The sequence below is a fragment of the Symphalangus syndactylus genome, chromosome 23 (genome assembly GCF_028878055.3).
Source record: "Symphalangus syndactylus isolate Jambi chromosome 23, NHGRI_mSymSyn1-v2.1_pri, whole genome shotgun sequence".
NCBI lineage: Eukaryota > Metazoa > Chordata > Mammalia > Primates > Hylobatidae > Symphalangus > Symphalangus syndactylus.
The window spans coordinates 51,876,785-51,893,847 of record NC_072445.2 but is presented as its reverse complement, the minus strand read 5'-3'; the positions used below and the strand labels follow the sequence as shown (position 1 = coordinate 51,893,847).

General features: G+C 37.4%; 1 long non-coding RNA gene across 3 annotated transcripts in view; it reads right to left on the bottom strand.

The window, feature by feature from the left end:
• Positions 1-217: 217 nt before the first annotated feature.
• LOC129473659 (uncharacterized) overlaps positions 218-17,063 on the bottom strand; it is a 66,525-nt gene continuing 49,679 nt past the window's right edge. For 2 of the 3 annotated variants that reach the window (XR_008654319.2, XR_008654317.2), the window contains exon 3: positions 12,689-15,386. This is a non-coding gene — a long non-coding RNA (uncharacterized lncRNA). Of the gene's footprint in view, positions 3,416-12,688; positions 15,387-17,063 lie in introns of those variants that run through there. The other variant, XR_010119021.1, reaches the window with a different exon arrangement.

The following is a 17,063-nucleotide window of genomic DNA, read 5'->3' as shown; positions in this document are numbered from 1 at the left end:
TTCAAGACCAGCCTGGGCAACATGGCAAGACCCTCTCTCCATGAAAAAAAAAATAAGAAAAAAAAAAAATTAGCTGGGTGTGGTGGCATACGCCTCTGGTCCCAAATACTTGAGAGTCTGAGGCAGGAGGATTGCTTGAGCCCAGGGGGTCAAGGCTGCAGTGAGCTGTGTTCTTTTCACTGCACTCTAGCCTGGGTAACAGAGTGAGACTATCTCAAAAAAAAAAAAAAAAAAGTTTAACTATTATTTGCCAAATGAATGAATGTGTCCTCATTAGCTAATCTGAACCAATTTATGTACTCAGGCACACTAAATTAGACGTAACTTTATATGACTTTCAGGCTTCAGAGTGTCTCAGGGTTACCTGGTATTTAAAATAAACTGAGAGAAAATATAACAAATATACCTTAAAATCCACATCTCAAGAAAAATCTAAGAAACTTCCTATTTCTGTGTTCCCAAGTCTCTTGTAGTTTAGTTTAGTGACTCTTATTGTGTATTCCACAGAACGACTACATCAGGATCATATGCAGTGAAATATCAGATCCCCTGGCCCCAAACCTGAACTCAGAACTTCCAAATCAGAAAAAAAGGGGCTTGAAAGTATGCATTTCTTACAAGTGTCTGAGATAATATTCATCAACATTGACTTTTGAGATGCATGAGCCTAGAAATGACCTTTTGAGTCATTCTTTTAAATTAAAGCCCTAGATCTGCAAGCAGAACTATGCTTTCAGGATTATGGCTTTAGAATCTCTCCCTGGCTTTCATTCCCTCTGGGAGGAGGCAGAGTAGTCTGAAATTAGGCTTCCAGAATTAGAGTAGTCTGAAGGCTTTAGCAGCAGGCTGTTTCAGTTAAAAACAGAGAATATGTAATAATCTAATATATCAGAGATAAGGATAAAGGGAAGCCTAAAGAGAACTGTGTCCTGTTATTATTATAGAAATCCTCCATATTGGATGCCAATCCAGGTCAAAGTTGACTGACTCCTTAGTTCCTGTCCATTCTAGTTTAACCATTGTGTTTCCACCTGTGGTGCCATGGACATATTCCAGAAACTGACACTTCCAATTCTATTTCAATTTTAAGAACACTTAAAGAGCAGTCCCTGAGGGTCAGGATTGGCCATTCATGGTAGTCCACATAAAAAGCAAAAGAAGCAGTAAGTGGATTATTTCTTCCCCATCCAGGGCACCATGGCCATCTGGATTGTGGATATACAGGTGCGTGCGTGTGTGTGTGTGTGTGTGTGTATTTGTGTCTGTGTGTGTGTGTGTTTTCTAGAATGAAAATACTTATTTCTTGTCCCCCTTTTCCCTTCAAAAATGTAAGCCATTTTATTCCACCCAGGAGCTTTGTAATGAAAAAGGTCCCTTGTCTTTTGATGAAGTCCAATGAATAATGGTTTGTAACACTAAAATGCCAATCTGTGGGGAAATGGAGGGAACTTGGTTGGTTTACAGGTAACCAAAGTCAGAACTAAGTAAAAACCCTTTAAACTCCTAGGCAGAATACAAACTAGAAGAATATTTCAGCATCACTTAATTATGATGCGGATTTTTTTATTTCTTCATTATAAATATCTTTCTACACTCACTTTGGCTTCCTGAAGTTTGCATGCTCAGAGATAGGTGAATAACAGCATGAAGAGAGAAAACTGTGCTGTATTTGGAATCAAAGTGTTCAATTATTGGGAAAATGTAGTCCCTGGGACATATGCTGAGGCAGTAAGGGCTGGTCCATTTCCAGATGGAGCTCTTGCACCAAAACCACAGAAGGATTGTGAATTTGATTTCTCATCTAACAAGGCTTCATTTCAAATACAGCTGCCTGAGGATCCTGCTCCAAAACAGATTTACAAGAGAGCCAACAAAGACCATGTAAAAATGGTTCTAAGCAAAGATCATGTAATAAATGCATAACAGTCTCTAGTATCTATAGACTACCATAGTTATCACTAAGTCAAATTACTCAGTAATTCCAGACCAATGCTTCCATTGCTATTTGAGGAAAGATGCTGATCACAAACGTGACAGTTCTTCTTTGGGGACAGGTCATGTCAAGGTGTCAATATTAATTTCAAGCTTCCTTGAAACTTCTCTAATGTTGGAGCGTGATGAGCTTTAGAAAAATGGTGATAAGTAAAAGGGACCTACACTTCCCTATGATATTCAAAAGATCTTCTGAAATTAGCAGATATTAAAGAGTCATGAGCATGAAGGTTATAGTCTAACCCAACACCAGCTGCACAGTTAAATGTGCCTAAAATGTAACACATATCAGTGGTATCAAAATTTCCGGCAAAGGAATAGAGACCCCAATGCTCGTGAAATCATGAATTGCCCACAGTCAATTCCAGGACGAAATTTAATGGAATGATGTTAATATTTGCTCAGAGTAGTCTATTAGTTCTCAAAATATTGTGAAAGCAAATATGTCAGAAACACTAGAGGCAATTCTCTGATCACTGACACAATGTTCATCTTAGTAAAGGTATGATAGAACCTGAAATTAATTTTGTTAATTCTATATGTGAAACAAAGACGCGGTGTCTAATATGAGTCCCAGCTGCAGTGAGTTGAGATATAAGGTGGCATAATGAATCATTTGATGCCAATGTACATCGTAATCATTATATCACTGGCAGAGCACAGGCAGTGTCTCTCAACCCAGGTAGCTCATGCTGGGGAGTTTTAAAAATATTGGTGACTGTGGTTCTCCCCTCTTATTATTTAATAAATCAGGTGTATGCCCTGGGAATCGGTATTTTTTAAAGCTCCCCCAGGTGACTGTAATGTACTATCAAGGCCATGTGCCACTAATCACTGGTGTAGGGCATTATTTCTCAACTTTGCACGTGTTAAAATCACCTGAGAAACTTTTTAAATATCCCAGTGTAGTCTGGGTCCCATCCCAGACCAATTAAATCAGAATGAGAAACTTCTAGATATAGGATTAAAAAAAAAGTCAGCCTAGGTCATTGCATTTTGCAACCAGGGTTGGGAGTTACAGACAAAGGGTTAGCTTTCTCACAAAGCAAGTTAAATGCATTTTAGTAGCTTTCTAATTTAAAGAATTCTCGCCTGTAAAACATTATTTTGATTGTCAGGAGTCTATCATATATATGTATACATATTCATTCATACACATACACATGCTCATAATGGGATTGCATTGAACTTGAATATTTGTATCAGAATTTCAACATCAGAAAAATACTGGCAGAAAAGGCACTGGAGTTTCTTTTTCCTTTTTAATTTGTAAAACTGGGACAGATGATTCTCATCTCAGGTTCTGTGAGTAGAAAACCTTTCCTCCAGGAGATACTGTCATTTAGCTGTTCAAATCCTAATGTGCTTGAAAATTGCTGATGTGCTACTTTTTTTCTTTCCAAAGGAGTTGGTTATGAAACATCTAAAAATGAAGCATGAAACAAAAGAGAGAGTTAACTTAAAATTGCTCTGTTGAAACACTTCGTGTAGATCTTGGCAGATTGGTGAATCCATTTGCAAATCTCTAAATTTGGAAATCAGCAGTTCTTAGGTGTACGGAGTCATTATATTCAAGGATTATGTCACTGTATTTGCAAATGCTAAGTGGGTTTTGAACAAATGAAAGATTGAATAAAAGATCATTAATTAATATTATATGTACCAAACATATCACTAGGTGCTTCTAAAATCTTTTACTCATATAACACTGATAAAATTTCTGTGATTCGTAATTTTATTATACATGTTTTTAAAATTAAGAAAATGCAAGCTCATAGAAGTTAAGGAATTTTCTTAATATCACACCACTACAGAGTATCAGAGATTGGCTTGATCTCAGATCATCTGCCCCATTGAAGGGCCAGTTTTCATTAATATGTCCAACAAGGTTTTTTTCCTCCTTATTTCCTCTATCTCTACATAACTAACATTTGTGAATGGCCTTCTATACCCTAGTTCAATTGATAATATAAATGCACAATATGGTCTCCATTAACCAGAACTCAAGGGATTGTGACCTTCCGCTGGTGTTAATCCCTTTGCTGTTCCAGTTTCTGTTAAATCATCCTAAAATGTATCATTTAGAAATTTTGCCTTAATAGGTACAGGACAGTGAATAAAATTTCTACTTTGATGATTTATTGCTTTTCAGAGCCCACGGGGAAAATCAGATACCACTGTAAAACATAGAAAAAGATAAACTTTTTCAGGTCATTTATGAGTTCCTCCTAAAAGCAATGTTCAGAAAAATATTACGTTAATCAAAACATCATATAATATTTTATTGATAGCAGAGGCCAAATATTTAATTTTATATATCTTCAGTACATAGCAACATAACTTCCATCCAGCAGGCAATTGGCAGATTGTTGTGGCAAGGATAGCAATAGAGATTGGAAGCTTTCTGATATTACGTACCTATACCACCTGTTTCTCTAATTCTATTTTTTTATTTTAATCTCAGATATGCATAGGCACAGACACAAAACATTATGGAGGGAAAAGAAGACCTCTTGTTAAATACTTTTACCTTGAAGAGAAAATTTCATTCTCCAAGAATGCTTATATATTCAAAGGCTTTAAAAATAATACTTTTAGGCCGGGCGCGGTGGCTCACGCCTGTAACCCCAGCACTTTGGGAGGCCGAGGCGGGCGGATCAGGAGGTCAGGAGATCGAGACCATCCTGGCTAACACTGTGAAACCCCGTCTCTACTAAAAATACAAAAAAATAGCCAGGCGAAGTGGCGGGCGCCTGTAGTCCCAGCTGCTCAGGAGGCTGAGGCAGGAGAGCGGCGTGAACCCCAGGGGGCGGAGCCTGCAGTGAGCCGAGATCGCGCCACTGCACTCCAGCCTGGGCGACAGGGAGACTCTGTCTCAAAAAAAAAAAAAAAAAAAAATTATACTTTTAAGTCTGGGGTAAAGGATGCTCAAGTGTTCATCTGGAAACAGCTGGACATTCTTAGAAAATGCCCCTTTTACTTATCCCTATTCATTCCCACTATATTAGTTTCCTATTGTGCTGTAACAAATTACCACAAGCAATGATGTAAAACAACACAATTTTATTATCTTATGGTCTGTAGGTTCAGATCTCTACCATGGTTCTTACCGATCTAAAATCAAGGTGTTGGCAGGGCTATATGCCTTTCTGGAGGCTTCTGGAGGCAGAATCTGTCTGATTCCTTGCATTTTTCAGCTTCTAGGGAATGTCTTCATTTCTTGGCTAGTGGCCCCTTCCTTGATTTTCAAAGCCAACGACAATACATCTCCCTGATATTTCTTCCATTCTCACATCTCTCTCTCACCTCAACCAGGAGAGGTGATTAGGTTGGGCCCAACTGTACAATTCAGGAAAACTTTTTCATTGCAGGGACCTTAACTTACCTGGAAAAAGAGCCTTTGCAGATTAAGGTAACATATCCAGAGGTTTCAGGAATTAGAGGACAATATTTGGGGGGGAAAGGGGCAATGTTTTGCCTACCACACCCACTCTTTATCCAATGTCCTCTAGCCTTCTCTTTTTTCTAATACCTTCAGATTTTTTTATGTGGTGCTATCAGGAAAACTACATATTTGCTGCAGCCCAAAGTGGCATTATTGGTATAAGGAACTCTGAGATCTGAAATATCTCTTAATGATTTTGGAGATGGGAAATTCTGGGACATTTGAAGGGTGAAAAATCTCAAAGATAGATCAGTTGTAACAACCAAAAGGAGAGAAGAAAAGACTGGAACAGAAGCAGGATGTGAACAAACTATGAGCACTGGGCATGGGTCATCAGCCTCTCTGAAAGAGGAGGAGACAAGGGTAAAACTTTCTCCGGTATATCCTGTCGAGGATGCTGCCCTTCATTGCAAAGGCTGAAGGGAAAGAGCAGTCCACTTCCTTCTGCAGATGGTGGGATATTATTCCATGGTGGTCCTCAACTCTTCTGATACCTGTAAGACTTCTCTCCAATAAACTAGAGTGAAGTGGAAAGATATTTAAGTTAAACAAAAACCAAATCTCTCTTTTCTCCTTCATGTTCATCTTCTTTCCAACCCACCTCTGTAAAGGTACAAGAGCCCACTTGTGTTCTACAGTAATAGCCGTTAAAGCAGACCTGCATTTTGAGACACAGAAGAGAATTAAGTGAACAAGGAACAAGTCCCTATTATGTGTCAGACCCTCTCCCTCTCTTTTATTTCTTTTAATATTGAGTTAATATTGGTAAGCTTTTGGAAAGAATCTCAGGATGAATAACACTTGAGAAGTAGCAGTGAGAGATTTGAATTTAATCTCTGTCTCCAAAGATCTATTTTTTTTTTTTCCTCCCCAAAACTGATTAGGCAGCAGAGCAGGCATTGGCTGAAATTTTGGAATACTGATTGAAGGTAAGAGGTAGGCAACAATGAGGAATTACTAGTTTTCCTTAATTTTTTAACATTTTAAGAACAGTATTTGGACACACAATACAATAAATGATTGCTATTAATATTTAGAGTCTTGATTTAAATTACCATTAAAGCCTTTCTGCACATTAGAAAAGCAGCCACAGCATGTACACAATAATCTATTTCTCACTCAGCTTATTCAATGGTGCAACTATTATGTAAAAGGCTATGAGTTAATCTTGAAGAAGATGTAAAGTATAAAGGACATGATTTTCGCTTCAAAGATTATATGGCATGGGGAGGATCACACAACAGAACAAATAAAATGAAAGGTAAAATATAAATGCCGTAAGGGTGATGGTACAAAGTGCTAGGAAAATATTTTCTCCAAGGCACTCAGGATAGATTTCATGAAATGGTATTTGCTTCATCATAAGTTGTGACATATTTACAGGATCTGGCAAAACAAAAAACAGTGAAGAAGATGGAGGCAGTAATACGCAGAGGCCTGAGGAGACAGATATAGATGGCTGATTAATGAGATTCCCTAGCATTCCCATTGCCCATATGCTAGAATGAGTCATCATGATTAGTGAAGCTTAACAGAGAAAACTTAAGATCACTGTAATCTGAGTCATTAGTCAGTTTCCAAAAATAAGATCATTTTACATAGGTAAAGTTTATATGGTAGATTAATTGTAAAAATAGCCCAAACTTCCCACTGCTTTTCATATCCAAACTTTTTGCAATGTCATACAGCTTTCCTCATCAAGAGACTGCAGGGGTGGAGGAGGGTATCTCTTTCTCCAACCCTTAAACATGGTTTGACCCTATAATTTGCACTGGCCAAAAGAATACAAGTAAAAGTGTATGTTGGTTCAAGAAGACTTAAACAATTCCACTTGCTTTTTTGGAAAATCGCCAAAACCATGGGACTAAGCATAGAGCACATGAAATAGGGCTAAGTCATTCCAGTTGTTTCAACTGATACCTGAGATATAGGAGACAGTCCAGCTACAGCAACATAACTGGAAGTCAAAATGGAAGAGGGGAATATAAATCTACTGTTTTAAGTTTCTTATAGTGTAATTGAAGTGGCATATTATTTGAAGGCATCAATTAAAGATGCAAATGACTAAATATTAAAAAAATAAAATGACATTATACATACAGAAAATAATAAAAATAGTCTACAAGAAGACACAAAAAGAAGTAAAAAAGAATAAAGAATAAATGAAACAAATAGAAAAATATCAAGAGAATTTATATAATACCAACTATATAGAAATTGCATTGAATTTAAACAGTCTAATTAAAAAACATTAGCTGTTAGACTGGGTTAAAAAGCAAACACAGCTATACGTTGTCTACAAGAAAATACTCAAAATATAAAAATATATTTAGTTTAATATAACATGCAGATACAAATCAAGAGAAAATTAGAATGGCCATACTAATACTGATCAAAGCACATATCAGATAAAGGAATATTATCAGAAATAAGAAGGGACATTTCATCACGGAGTAAATTCACCAAGATGGTATAACACCCTTAAATGTGTATGTGCCAAATAACAGAACCTCAAAACATACCAGGAGAAAAATCTTACCAAACTGAAATTAGCAATAGACAAATTCTCTGCCATAGCTGGTTATTCAATACCTCTTTCTCAGTAGTTAATAAAACAAGTAGTTATAAATGTCAGTTAGATATGGAAGACTTGAAAAACACAATCACAACTTCACTGAAGTAGCACTATTGATGGAAATGTGAAATGTTTCAACCATATGTATATATGGTTGAATATAATTTTTTTTTGAGCTCGAGTCTCACTCTGTTGCCCAGGCTAGAGTGCAATGGCACAATCTCTGCTCACTGCAACCTCCGCCTCCCGGGTTCAAGCGATTCTCCTGCCTCAGCCTCCTGAGTGGCTGGGATTACAGGTGCACGCCACCACGCCTGGCTAATTTTGTATTTTTAGTAGAGATGAGAGTAGACCATGTTGGTCAGGCTGGTCTTGAACTCCTGACCTTGTGATCCGCTTGCCTTGGCCTCCCAAACTGCTGGGATTACAGGCATGAGCCACCATGCCTGGCCAATTTTTTTTGCATTTTTGGTAGAGACGGAGTTTCACCATGTTGGCCAGGCTGGTCTTGAACTCTTGACCTCAGGTGCTCCGCCTGCCTCGGCCTCCCAAAGTGCTGGGATTACAGGTGTGAGCCACCATGCCCAGCCAATTTCAACCACTTTGGAAAACAGTTTGGAAGCTCCTTATCTTAATATATAACCCTACTACTTCACTCCTAGGTATTTACCCAAGAGAAATGGAGCCATGTATCCACACAAAGACAAGTACATGAATGTTCTTGAAACTTATTCATTAATTTCCAGCCCCAAAGTAGAAACAAGTAGTGCATCACAATAAACAAACTGTAGTATATTCATATGAGAGAAAACTACTCAGAAAAAAAAATCAAGATCCATGCAACAAGTGAGTCTCTAAAAACATCATACTGTGCAAATGACCCAGAAGAGTTGATTGCTATGGTTCAATTCACATGAAATTTCAAAAAATGTAAGTGACAGATGTAGGTAAATACTTTCCCTAGGGTTAAGGAGGAATGAAGACCCCTCATGCAAAGGGGCACAGATAAACTTTTTGGTTTTATGAAAATGTTCTATACCTTTATTATGAAGGTGGTTACACAGATGTATACAGCTTCCAAAACTCATTGAGCTGTACGCTTAAAATAGGTGTAGTTTACTGAAGGAGGGTCATACTTGTATAAGACTGATTATCAAAAAGAATGTGTCTTACCCCATTCTTAACACCAGCTTCATTTAGATAAATACAACATATACCCAGTGTGTTAATTAGGAAATAATGATCTTAAGAAAGAACATTCTGTAGAATAACGTCTGGCTAGGTGAATTTATATCTTGAGATTTTTAATTAAAATTGGTGCTGCCTTCCTCTTCTGAAATGGAAATGTGAACACAAATGAGTTTCATCTAGAAGGGAAATCCACAGCTATTACAAGTTCCTTTTCTTGATTAATATGATACAACAAGGAACACAAATGAAGCACCCAAATAAAAATAGACTGTCTATACTGTGTTATTCCTGAATGTCTGATGAATGATGCATTATAGTTACCTAGATATGTTAGCTACATGGAAAGCTGAGCACTAACCCCCTGCTTTACAATTCTTTCAGTCCATATTGAACATGAAGAATCAAAAACAGAAAACATTCTAAGTGATATTTATAAGTGGGTTGAGAGATAGCAGAGAAGGAGACTATTTTAGCAAAGGGAAGATAATAAATCTGGTTTCAGACATATTAAATTAGAAGTGCCTATAAAATCTCCAGTTGAAAATATCCAGTAAGTAGATAGTGCCACAAGCTTGGAGCTTTAATAAAAGTCAGAGGTGCTGCTGGGGATATGGATGTGGAAAGAAAGATTGGCAGGTTGAAGAGAAGCGAAGGGGAAAGAAGGAAATGATTAATACCTATTATATACTTTTTTAAAGTTGTATGGTTAAAGGAAAGAAAGGAAAACTTAAAGAGAACTTGCTAGGGATAAAAAAGGTCAGAATATATTTCCCAGCTGAAGCATAGAAATTAGCAAAGAGAATTAAGTATAAGATAGAAACACTGGATTTGTGTGGTCTCCATGGAGATGGAAATGCAATAAAGAGCACAACCCAAGTGGCAATGCTGAATTTGAAAATGAGGAAGAAGATATTGATCTGGGGAATACAGGAAAGAGAACTGGCTGGATTCAGATTATTGTCTATCTTAAACGCACACACAAACACCACTCATATTTAAAGTTTGACAGCAAGAAAATTAAAGAAGGGGCTTGAGAGGACAGAAAAAACTGGGGTAAAGTCAGAGGCTTTCTTACAAAGCTGACAGTTATAAACTTGTAAGGGCCCACTCTAAAACTTTATTACAAAATTCCTCAACAACATTGATGACCTGGAAGCAGGAGTTGAATGACAACTGGCTTATTAGGAGTTTCATTTGGGATTAGTGTATGACCAGTATAAGAGGAAACTTTCATATGACCTTTTGTGTTTGAAACTTGTGACGTATTTACTGATTGGGCATCTGAAGATTGCAAAGCAAGGATTTGGGAAAACTTTTAGAGCAAGAAAAAGTAGTAGCTGATGGGGACCTGTTGGGTGTTAGAGAAGGAAATAAGGCCATTGAGTATGGAAGATCTATTTTCAAGGTGGATGTCCTGCTGGAGAGAGAAGGAATTCACTGGAGAAGGAATATTTAGTATGTTTAGGGACTGGAGAACTTGAAGGAACAGGCTCAGAACCAGGTTTATGTCAGAGGAAGGAATAGTGGCTGAAAATGTACTGTGAGAAGCTTATAAAAATTCTTTCTTATGATTTTTTATTTCTAACTACAGTTCTACATCTTCAGTATCAACTCCCTTTTTCCATCTCATTCAGTGCACTGGGACAATGGAAGAAGCAAATATAGATGTGTGGGAGAACAGTAGAGGCCATGTTTTCATTTTAGTCGGTGGATCTCAAAATCAACACCTGGGACAGGGTAGAGGGGAGGAAATGGGCCAGAGCGGGGAGGTAGGAGTGAAAAGATCTGAGTAAAATTAGAAACTGAAAATAAGGTGCCAGTGAACGGTGATGGGAGCAATTTGAGCTTTAGGTTCTCCTAAGTCCAAAATGGCCTTACTTTGGATATGTGTGTATGTGCCCCAAACCGACTATTCATTCTGTTTATTTACTACTAGTGTAAATATTCTGTGTAGACTATCATAATGTTATTGTCATTGTTTTCAAGACTTAAATTGGCTAAGTGATACCGGGTTTCTGGGTTCTGGTCACCTCTGAGCCAGGAAATTTTTCATTGATATTTTTCTCTGATCACTTCCAATCCTCTTTATTTCATACTTGGCTTTTAATATTCACTTGAAGAAGAAGAAAAATATATGTGTGTACATTTATATACCCATATAAGACTGCTGAATGAAGCCAATTTTGTAAATCTGAGATCTGAATCCAGTGTGCTTGTCATTTAAACTCTCTATTTGCATGAGATGTATTAAATACTTCTTAAGAGAACAGGGCCCTAGAGGTCGTATTTTCTTAAAACAAGACATGTACTTCCATTATGTGCTTCTGTGTCTGAAAAGGATGCACAAGTTATATGTATGGGAGTGAAAAATAGTAATACTGAAATGCATCTTATTCCTGAAGGACTTTTCACAGTTGTGAACTACTTTATTTTGTATTACTCAAGTTGATTTTTTTTTTTATCTCTGTGAAATGGTAATAGAGTTTTATGCCTTTCTATCACCATAATATAATGATGGCCTGAAATACAGCAACAGTTCCCATACAATTTTAAATGATTCATAGCCACTTAAAGAATTGAGATCCTTACTATAATTTTTAAAAAGTAAATACAAATGTGTAAAAAAATAGGGCCAAGGTCTGTCATATCCTTATGTATCCAGCTACTATCAAGACGATAATCTCTGGCAGCTGATTAATATGGAGGAAGACATATGTAAGTTGAAAAAGTTCACTTTTAACGTATTCTACTAATGTCTCTCTACCTAGTAATTTGGTGAAATAATTTAGCGAGTGCTTCCACGGGAAATAGGTTTATCTTCAAACCTAATGCTCTTTTCCATCTTAACTGAGCATAAAATTATATCTTTAAAGATCTGCAAGTAAGAAAGGCTTGGTGCCTCTCGAGCAGTTCAGTGTGACATATGGTTTTAAGTGCAACAATTTTATCTGTATCACACAGTATCTGCAAATTTGAGCTAATGTTCCTGTGGAAACAAGAAGGGATTTATGCCCAAAACTAAAGAAGAAGAAGAAAGAATCTTTTTAGCTGCCATATGTAGAACACTGAAAACTGTATATAAATAGAAAACAATATTGACATTTATGCATCTATAATTTCTTTGGAAACATGTTTTTATGTCTAACTACTCTATTCAAACATGGTAACAGAAACCTTGAGTGCAAATTCCTACAGGGGTCAGGCAGGTAATAAATATACATGAGTGAAGCAGGCCCAGTGAGGATTAAGGTAAATCTGAGAGGGTTGCCCTGTCTTAAGCTGGCAAATGTTTCACAAAATCCAGCAGACTGTTGCTGTGGAATACTGTTGGCCTGCGGTTGCCAGATCTGCCAAATTTTCAAGAGATGCCTCATAATTGGATCTCATGTAAATTCTCACAATCATATTGGCAACAGGATTTATTTTTAACACAAAGTGTTTTAAAATAACTATTCAGGTCATAGTTGGCATGTGGGCTGCTGATTTGTAACCACTGATATCTGATGTATGTTGTTAGATGAATGAAAAAACAAAGGTGGGAAGGTGGAAAGTAAAGGAGGAAGGGAAAAAGGAAGGAAAGAATGGAAAAAAGGGAGAAGAAAATCAGTTTTCCACAATATACATAACGATTTTTATTACTGTTTTATTTTTAATTTTTATGGGTACATAATATGTGTATATATTTATGGGGTACATGAGATGTTTTGATACAGACATGCAATGTGAAAGAAACACATCATGAAGAATGAGGTATTCATCCCCTCAAGCATTTATCCATTGAATTGCAAACAATCCCACTATACTCTTTAAGTTATTTTAAAATGTACAGTTATTATTGACTATAGACTCCCTGTTGTGCTATCAAATAATAGGTGTTGTTCATTCTTTCTATTTTTTTAATACCCATTAACCACCCCCACTAGTCTCAATAAAGAAAATATCAGGAGTTCTAATTTGAATTTTAATACAAATGAAAATAAAGTTTATTAAAGGATATATGCAACTGATTAAGCCTTGGAACTCCATATCTTTCTGATGAACAGTATACACCTGGTAAAGAGTGCAAACTTCAGATAGACCATGGAATTGATTTTGTATATGATGTGAGACAGGGATTAAGATTTATTCTTTTCAAAATTGATATAATATTGACCTCATACCATGTATTGAAAAGACCATTCTTTCCACAGTTGTCAACAATGTCATCTTTATTACAAATCAAATCTATATATAATATACAAATGTATACACACACATATTAACATCTACAGGGAAAGAAAGAAGGAAAGAAAGAATGAACGAATGAAAGAAAGAAAAAGAAAAGAGGGAGGAAGGGAGGAAGGAAGGATAGTTCTTGACTCCATGTTATATTCCATTATTTGACTATTGCAACAGTACCACACTGTCTTGATTAGTGTAGTTTCATAATAAGTCATACTTGGTAGTGTCTTTCCACTTTGATGGTAGTGGTGTTTTGTTTTGTTTTGTTTTTCCTAGAATGTCTTGGGTGTATGTGGCCCTACATATTAACATATACATTTTAAATGATCTCGTTAATTTCCAATTCCTTTGGAAAGCATTTGAGTACATAGTTAAACCTGTGTACCCAGGCACTCCACTTTAAGTACCTTCCCCAAAGCACTGCAAGCATGATGTAGCAAAAGACATTCAAGAATCCTCGTAACAGCACTCTTTGAAATAGGCAAAATCTAGAAAAACTAAAATGTTCAATAAAGTAAAATGAATACATTGTCTTATATTTATACAAGTAAATGCTACACATAGCAATGAAAATGAACTACTACTGTAAGTAATGATACGGATGAATCTTACAATATTGAATTAAAGAAAACAGATACATTTGAGTATAAATTGTGATTCTATGTATACAAACCTTAGAAACCAGCAGAGTAAATTGATGGTATTAGAAGTCAGTATATCAGCTCTCTTTGGAGTGTAATGACTGAGAGTGGTATAGGGAGGGTAATTGGGTACTTGTAATCTTCTTGGCCTGTGTGCTGGTTACACAAGAGGATATATTTTGTGAAAATTTCTCAAGCTGCACATTTATGATTTATGTACTCTTTTTCTATGCATGTTATACCTCAATGAAAATTATTTGAATATATGGATATCATACATGAGGCATAATAGCTTCATTTCGGTTCTGTTTTATTTTGTTCTTACAGAGCAAAATTGGGAACAAATGGAAAAGTCTGTTGGATCCATAGTTTCTGCTATAACAAACAAGGCTTTTATGTTTATATTGCACTTCCACATCAGAAGAACCTATGAAAGAATCCAGGAAAATGCCTAGTGTCAATGTGAGGAAAGTACACGGATAGCAGCAGACTACCAGGTAACCCAGGAAAGAAACTGTGGAGGAAAAGAGAGAATAGGAGTGGACCAAATGGGCACCTGTATCCTAGACAGGATGTAGAAGTCATATAATTTTGCTTCGTGTTTAGTGAGAATTTATTTTTCTTCCCTTTCCTTCCTTTCTTTTCCCTTCCATTTCCTTTCCTTTCCTTTCTTGAAACTTGTATTAACAGCAAACTCATATCGATGCAGCATCAACAGATGAAGCCAAATTTTGCACAAACATCGTAAGATTTCTAACTAACCACTTTAGGGTATGTGTGACTTGTGTCCAGTGGCTTATTAGTGTGAACAAAGTCATGGAATCAAATGAGCCTAGTGACAACTGCATGGAGAGAGAGAGATTGGGTCTGGGCCACAGGGCATACTCCTGTTAGTTTTATATTATTAGTTAATAATAATCGTGTTTTATTGTCTCAACAACCCTGTCATGTAGACAAGAAAACGAATGCTGGGGATATTATGTACTTGATTTCAGGTTGTACTTGTGGTAGATCTTGGGCTCTTGCTGCCAAGATTTGAGCCTTTTTCTTAGACTGATTATTTTCAAATGCCTGTTATCTCCATAATTTTATTTTTAAGGAAACTAAAACGGAGAAGTGTAATACACAAAACAGACAAAATGGGGCTACTCTGAGTGAGGCTGCATGGGAAGAATATACCAAGGGCTCTTCGTCCCTCCCCTTCACCCTCTCCTTCTTGGTTTCCAGAGCCGGTCTCTCAGGTGAACCTTCCCTCAGCTTGTGTTCTTCTCAGACGGCAGGGTTTGCAGCAGGAGCTCCCATGTAGTAGTTTACTTTTGGACTGGGAAGAGAAGAAGAGTTATATAGCTGGCCATCGCTGTGGGCAACTGGGATTCGTTCCTGCTAGGACCCTCTGGGGGAATTACACAGAATAAGTTTCAGAAAATTGTCCTGAGGAATGGCAACTTGGGAATGTTTACCTACTGGCTCCTGCCTCCTTTGATCAAGGAATCTCCCTGGGAGTTTTGTCCCCCTCACATTTCCAGTTTTGCCCCTACGTGAGCACAGAGTAGGTTCCTGCAGGCATCGCACACAGCAGCCTGCATGGGAGGTGACCCACCCAGAACAGAAGGTGAGAGATGCATGGTGCCAATGAGGAGAGGAGCTCTCAGGCCCAACTTCAACAAAGGTGGTTTGTCCAGCAATGTTGCTGAAGCAAATGGCAGTTTGAGAGATGGAAGGAGGAGTGGAAGCAATGAATACAAACCCTAGGTTAGGCTTTCTGAAACCTGCTTCACAGTGGCCCACTGCCTACATTAGAATCAACTGGCATGCTGCTACACTGTAAACTCCTGGGCCATGCCCCAGAACTGTTGCATTGGAATCACCTCAGCTGTGATTCTGGAATCTTCATGTTACATGAACATTGTTAGATGAGTTATGCACAGTAAAGTTTAAGAACAGCTATTGAACATTGGATTTGGATTCAGCTGTGACCAGTTTTTGCTGGCTTAAACATCCTGACTCAGGGATACCTCTTTTATAAAGGGCTGATACCGTTTCTTATCAGGCGAAGCAGTTGCTAATATTAAGTACTGTGAAATGGGAAGGTGGTGGAACAATTATTGTGTAAATAGAGATACACATCCCACATGCTTGTATTCTCCTCGGGGATCTTCTCTATTCCTCTTTTCTCATACCTGCTTCAACTTCGAGCCTTTTGGGTTTTACTGAAATACTCTTGACATTTATGCTTGGACACTTGAAAAGTTTTTTCTCTTTACACTATTAAGCATTTTGTTGATTGACTTTGGCCTTTGTGCTTTCTCCAAATCTATTCTTTTCCTTACCTTTCTCACTCGTCAGGGTATTTCAGGTCTAAATATTGGCCAAATAATTCTCTACGCTATAATTTATAAAATATTTCCTCTTGGGTCAGGAAAATAAGAGGTTTTATTGCAGTTCAGTTCCAAAAGTAGTAGACAGAGACTGGGTGTTTAAACAGGGCCTGAAGCAAGGTTTTGCCAACCTTTCAGAGGCTGCATAACAAATATTTTTTATTTGCTCCGTCCGGTGTTGGAGTTAGCTATAGCCTCCTGAAGGTCATCTCTGAGCCTTCACTCCCTGTTACCCACACCAACCTTTATGAGTCCCCTATGAAAATAAAATCACCCTAGGAGGGATCATACTAAGCTATAATCAGTTAATACCTTGCTTTTCAATTAACACTCTAGCAGGGATTATTTGAAAGTCAGCTGAGAATAGAAATAGGGGCAGGCTGGCACTTGGAAAGCCTGGTCAGAATAAGAAGAAAGAAAGAAAAAGACAGGAAATCTTTACGATTGTGTTTAAAACTGGTAGGTGGCTCGGGCACTCCAAATCACTTGGGCTGTCTCAGTTTTCCAACCTGTGGTTTAAAGGCACATGACTGTGAAAATTTGGCTTTTAAGAAGAATCAGGGTCTTCTTGAAGAAACAAAGAAATCCAGCAGATCATCCACCTACTCCCTGTTGTTACG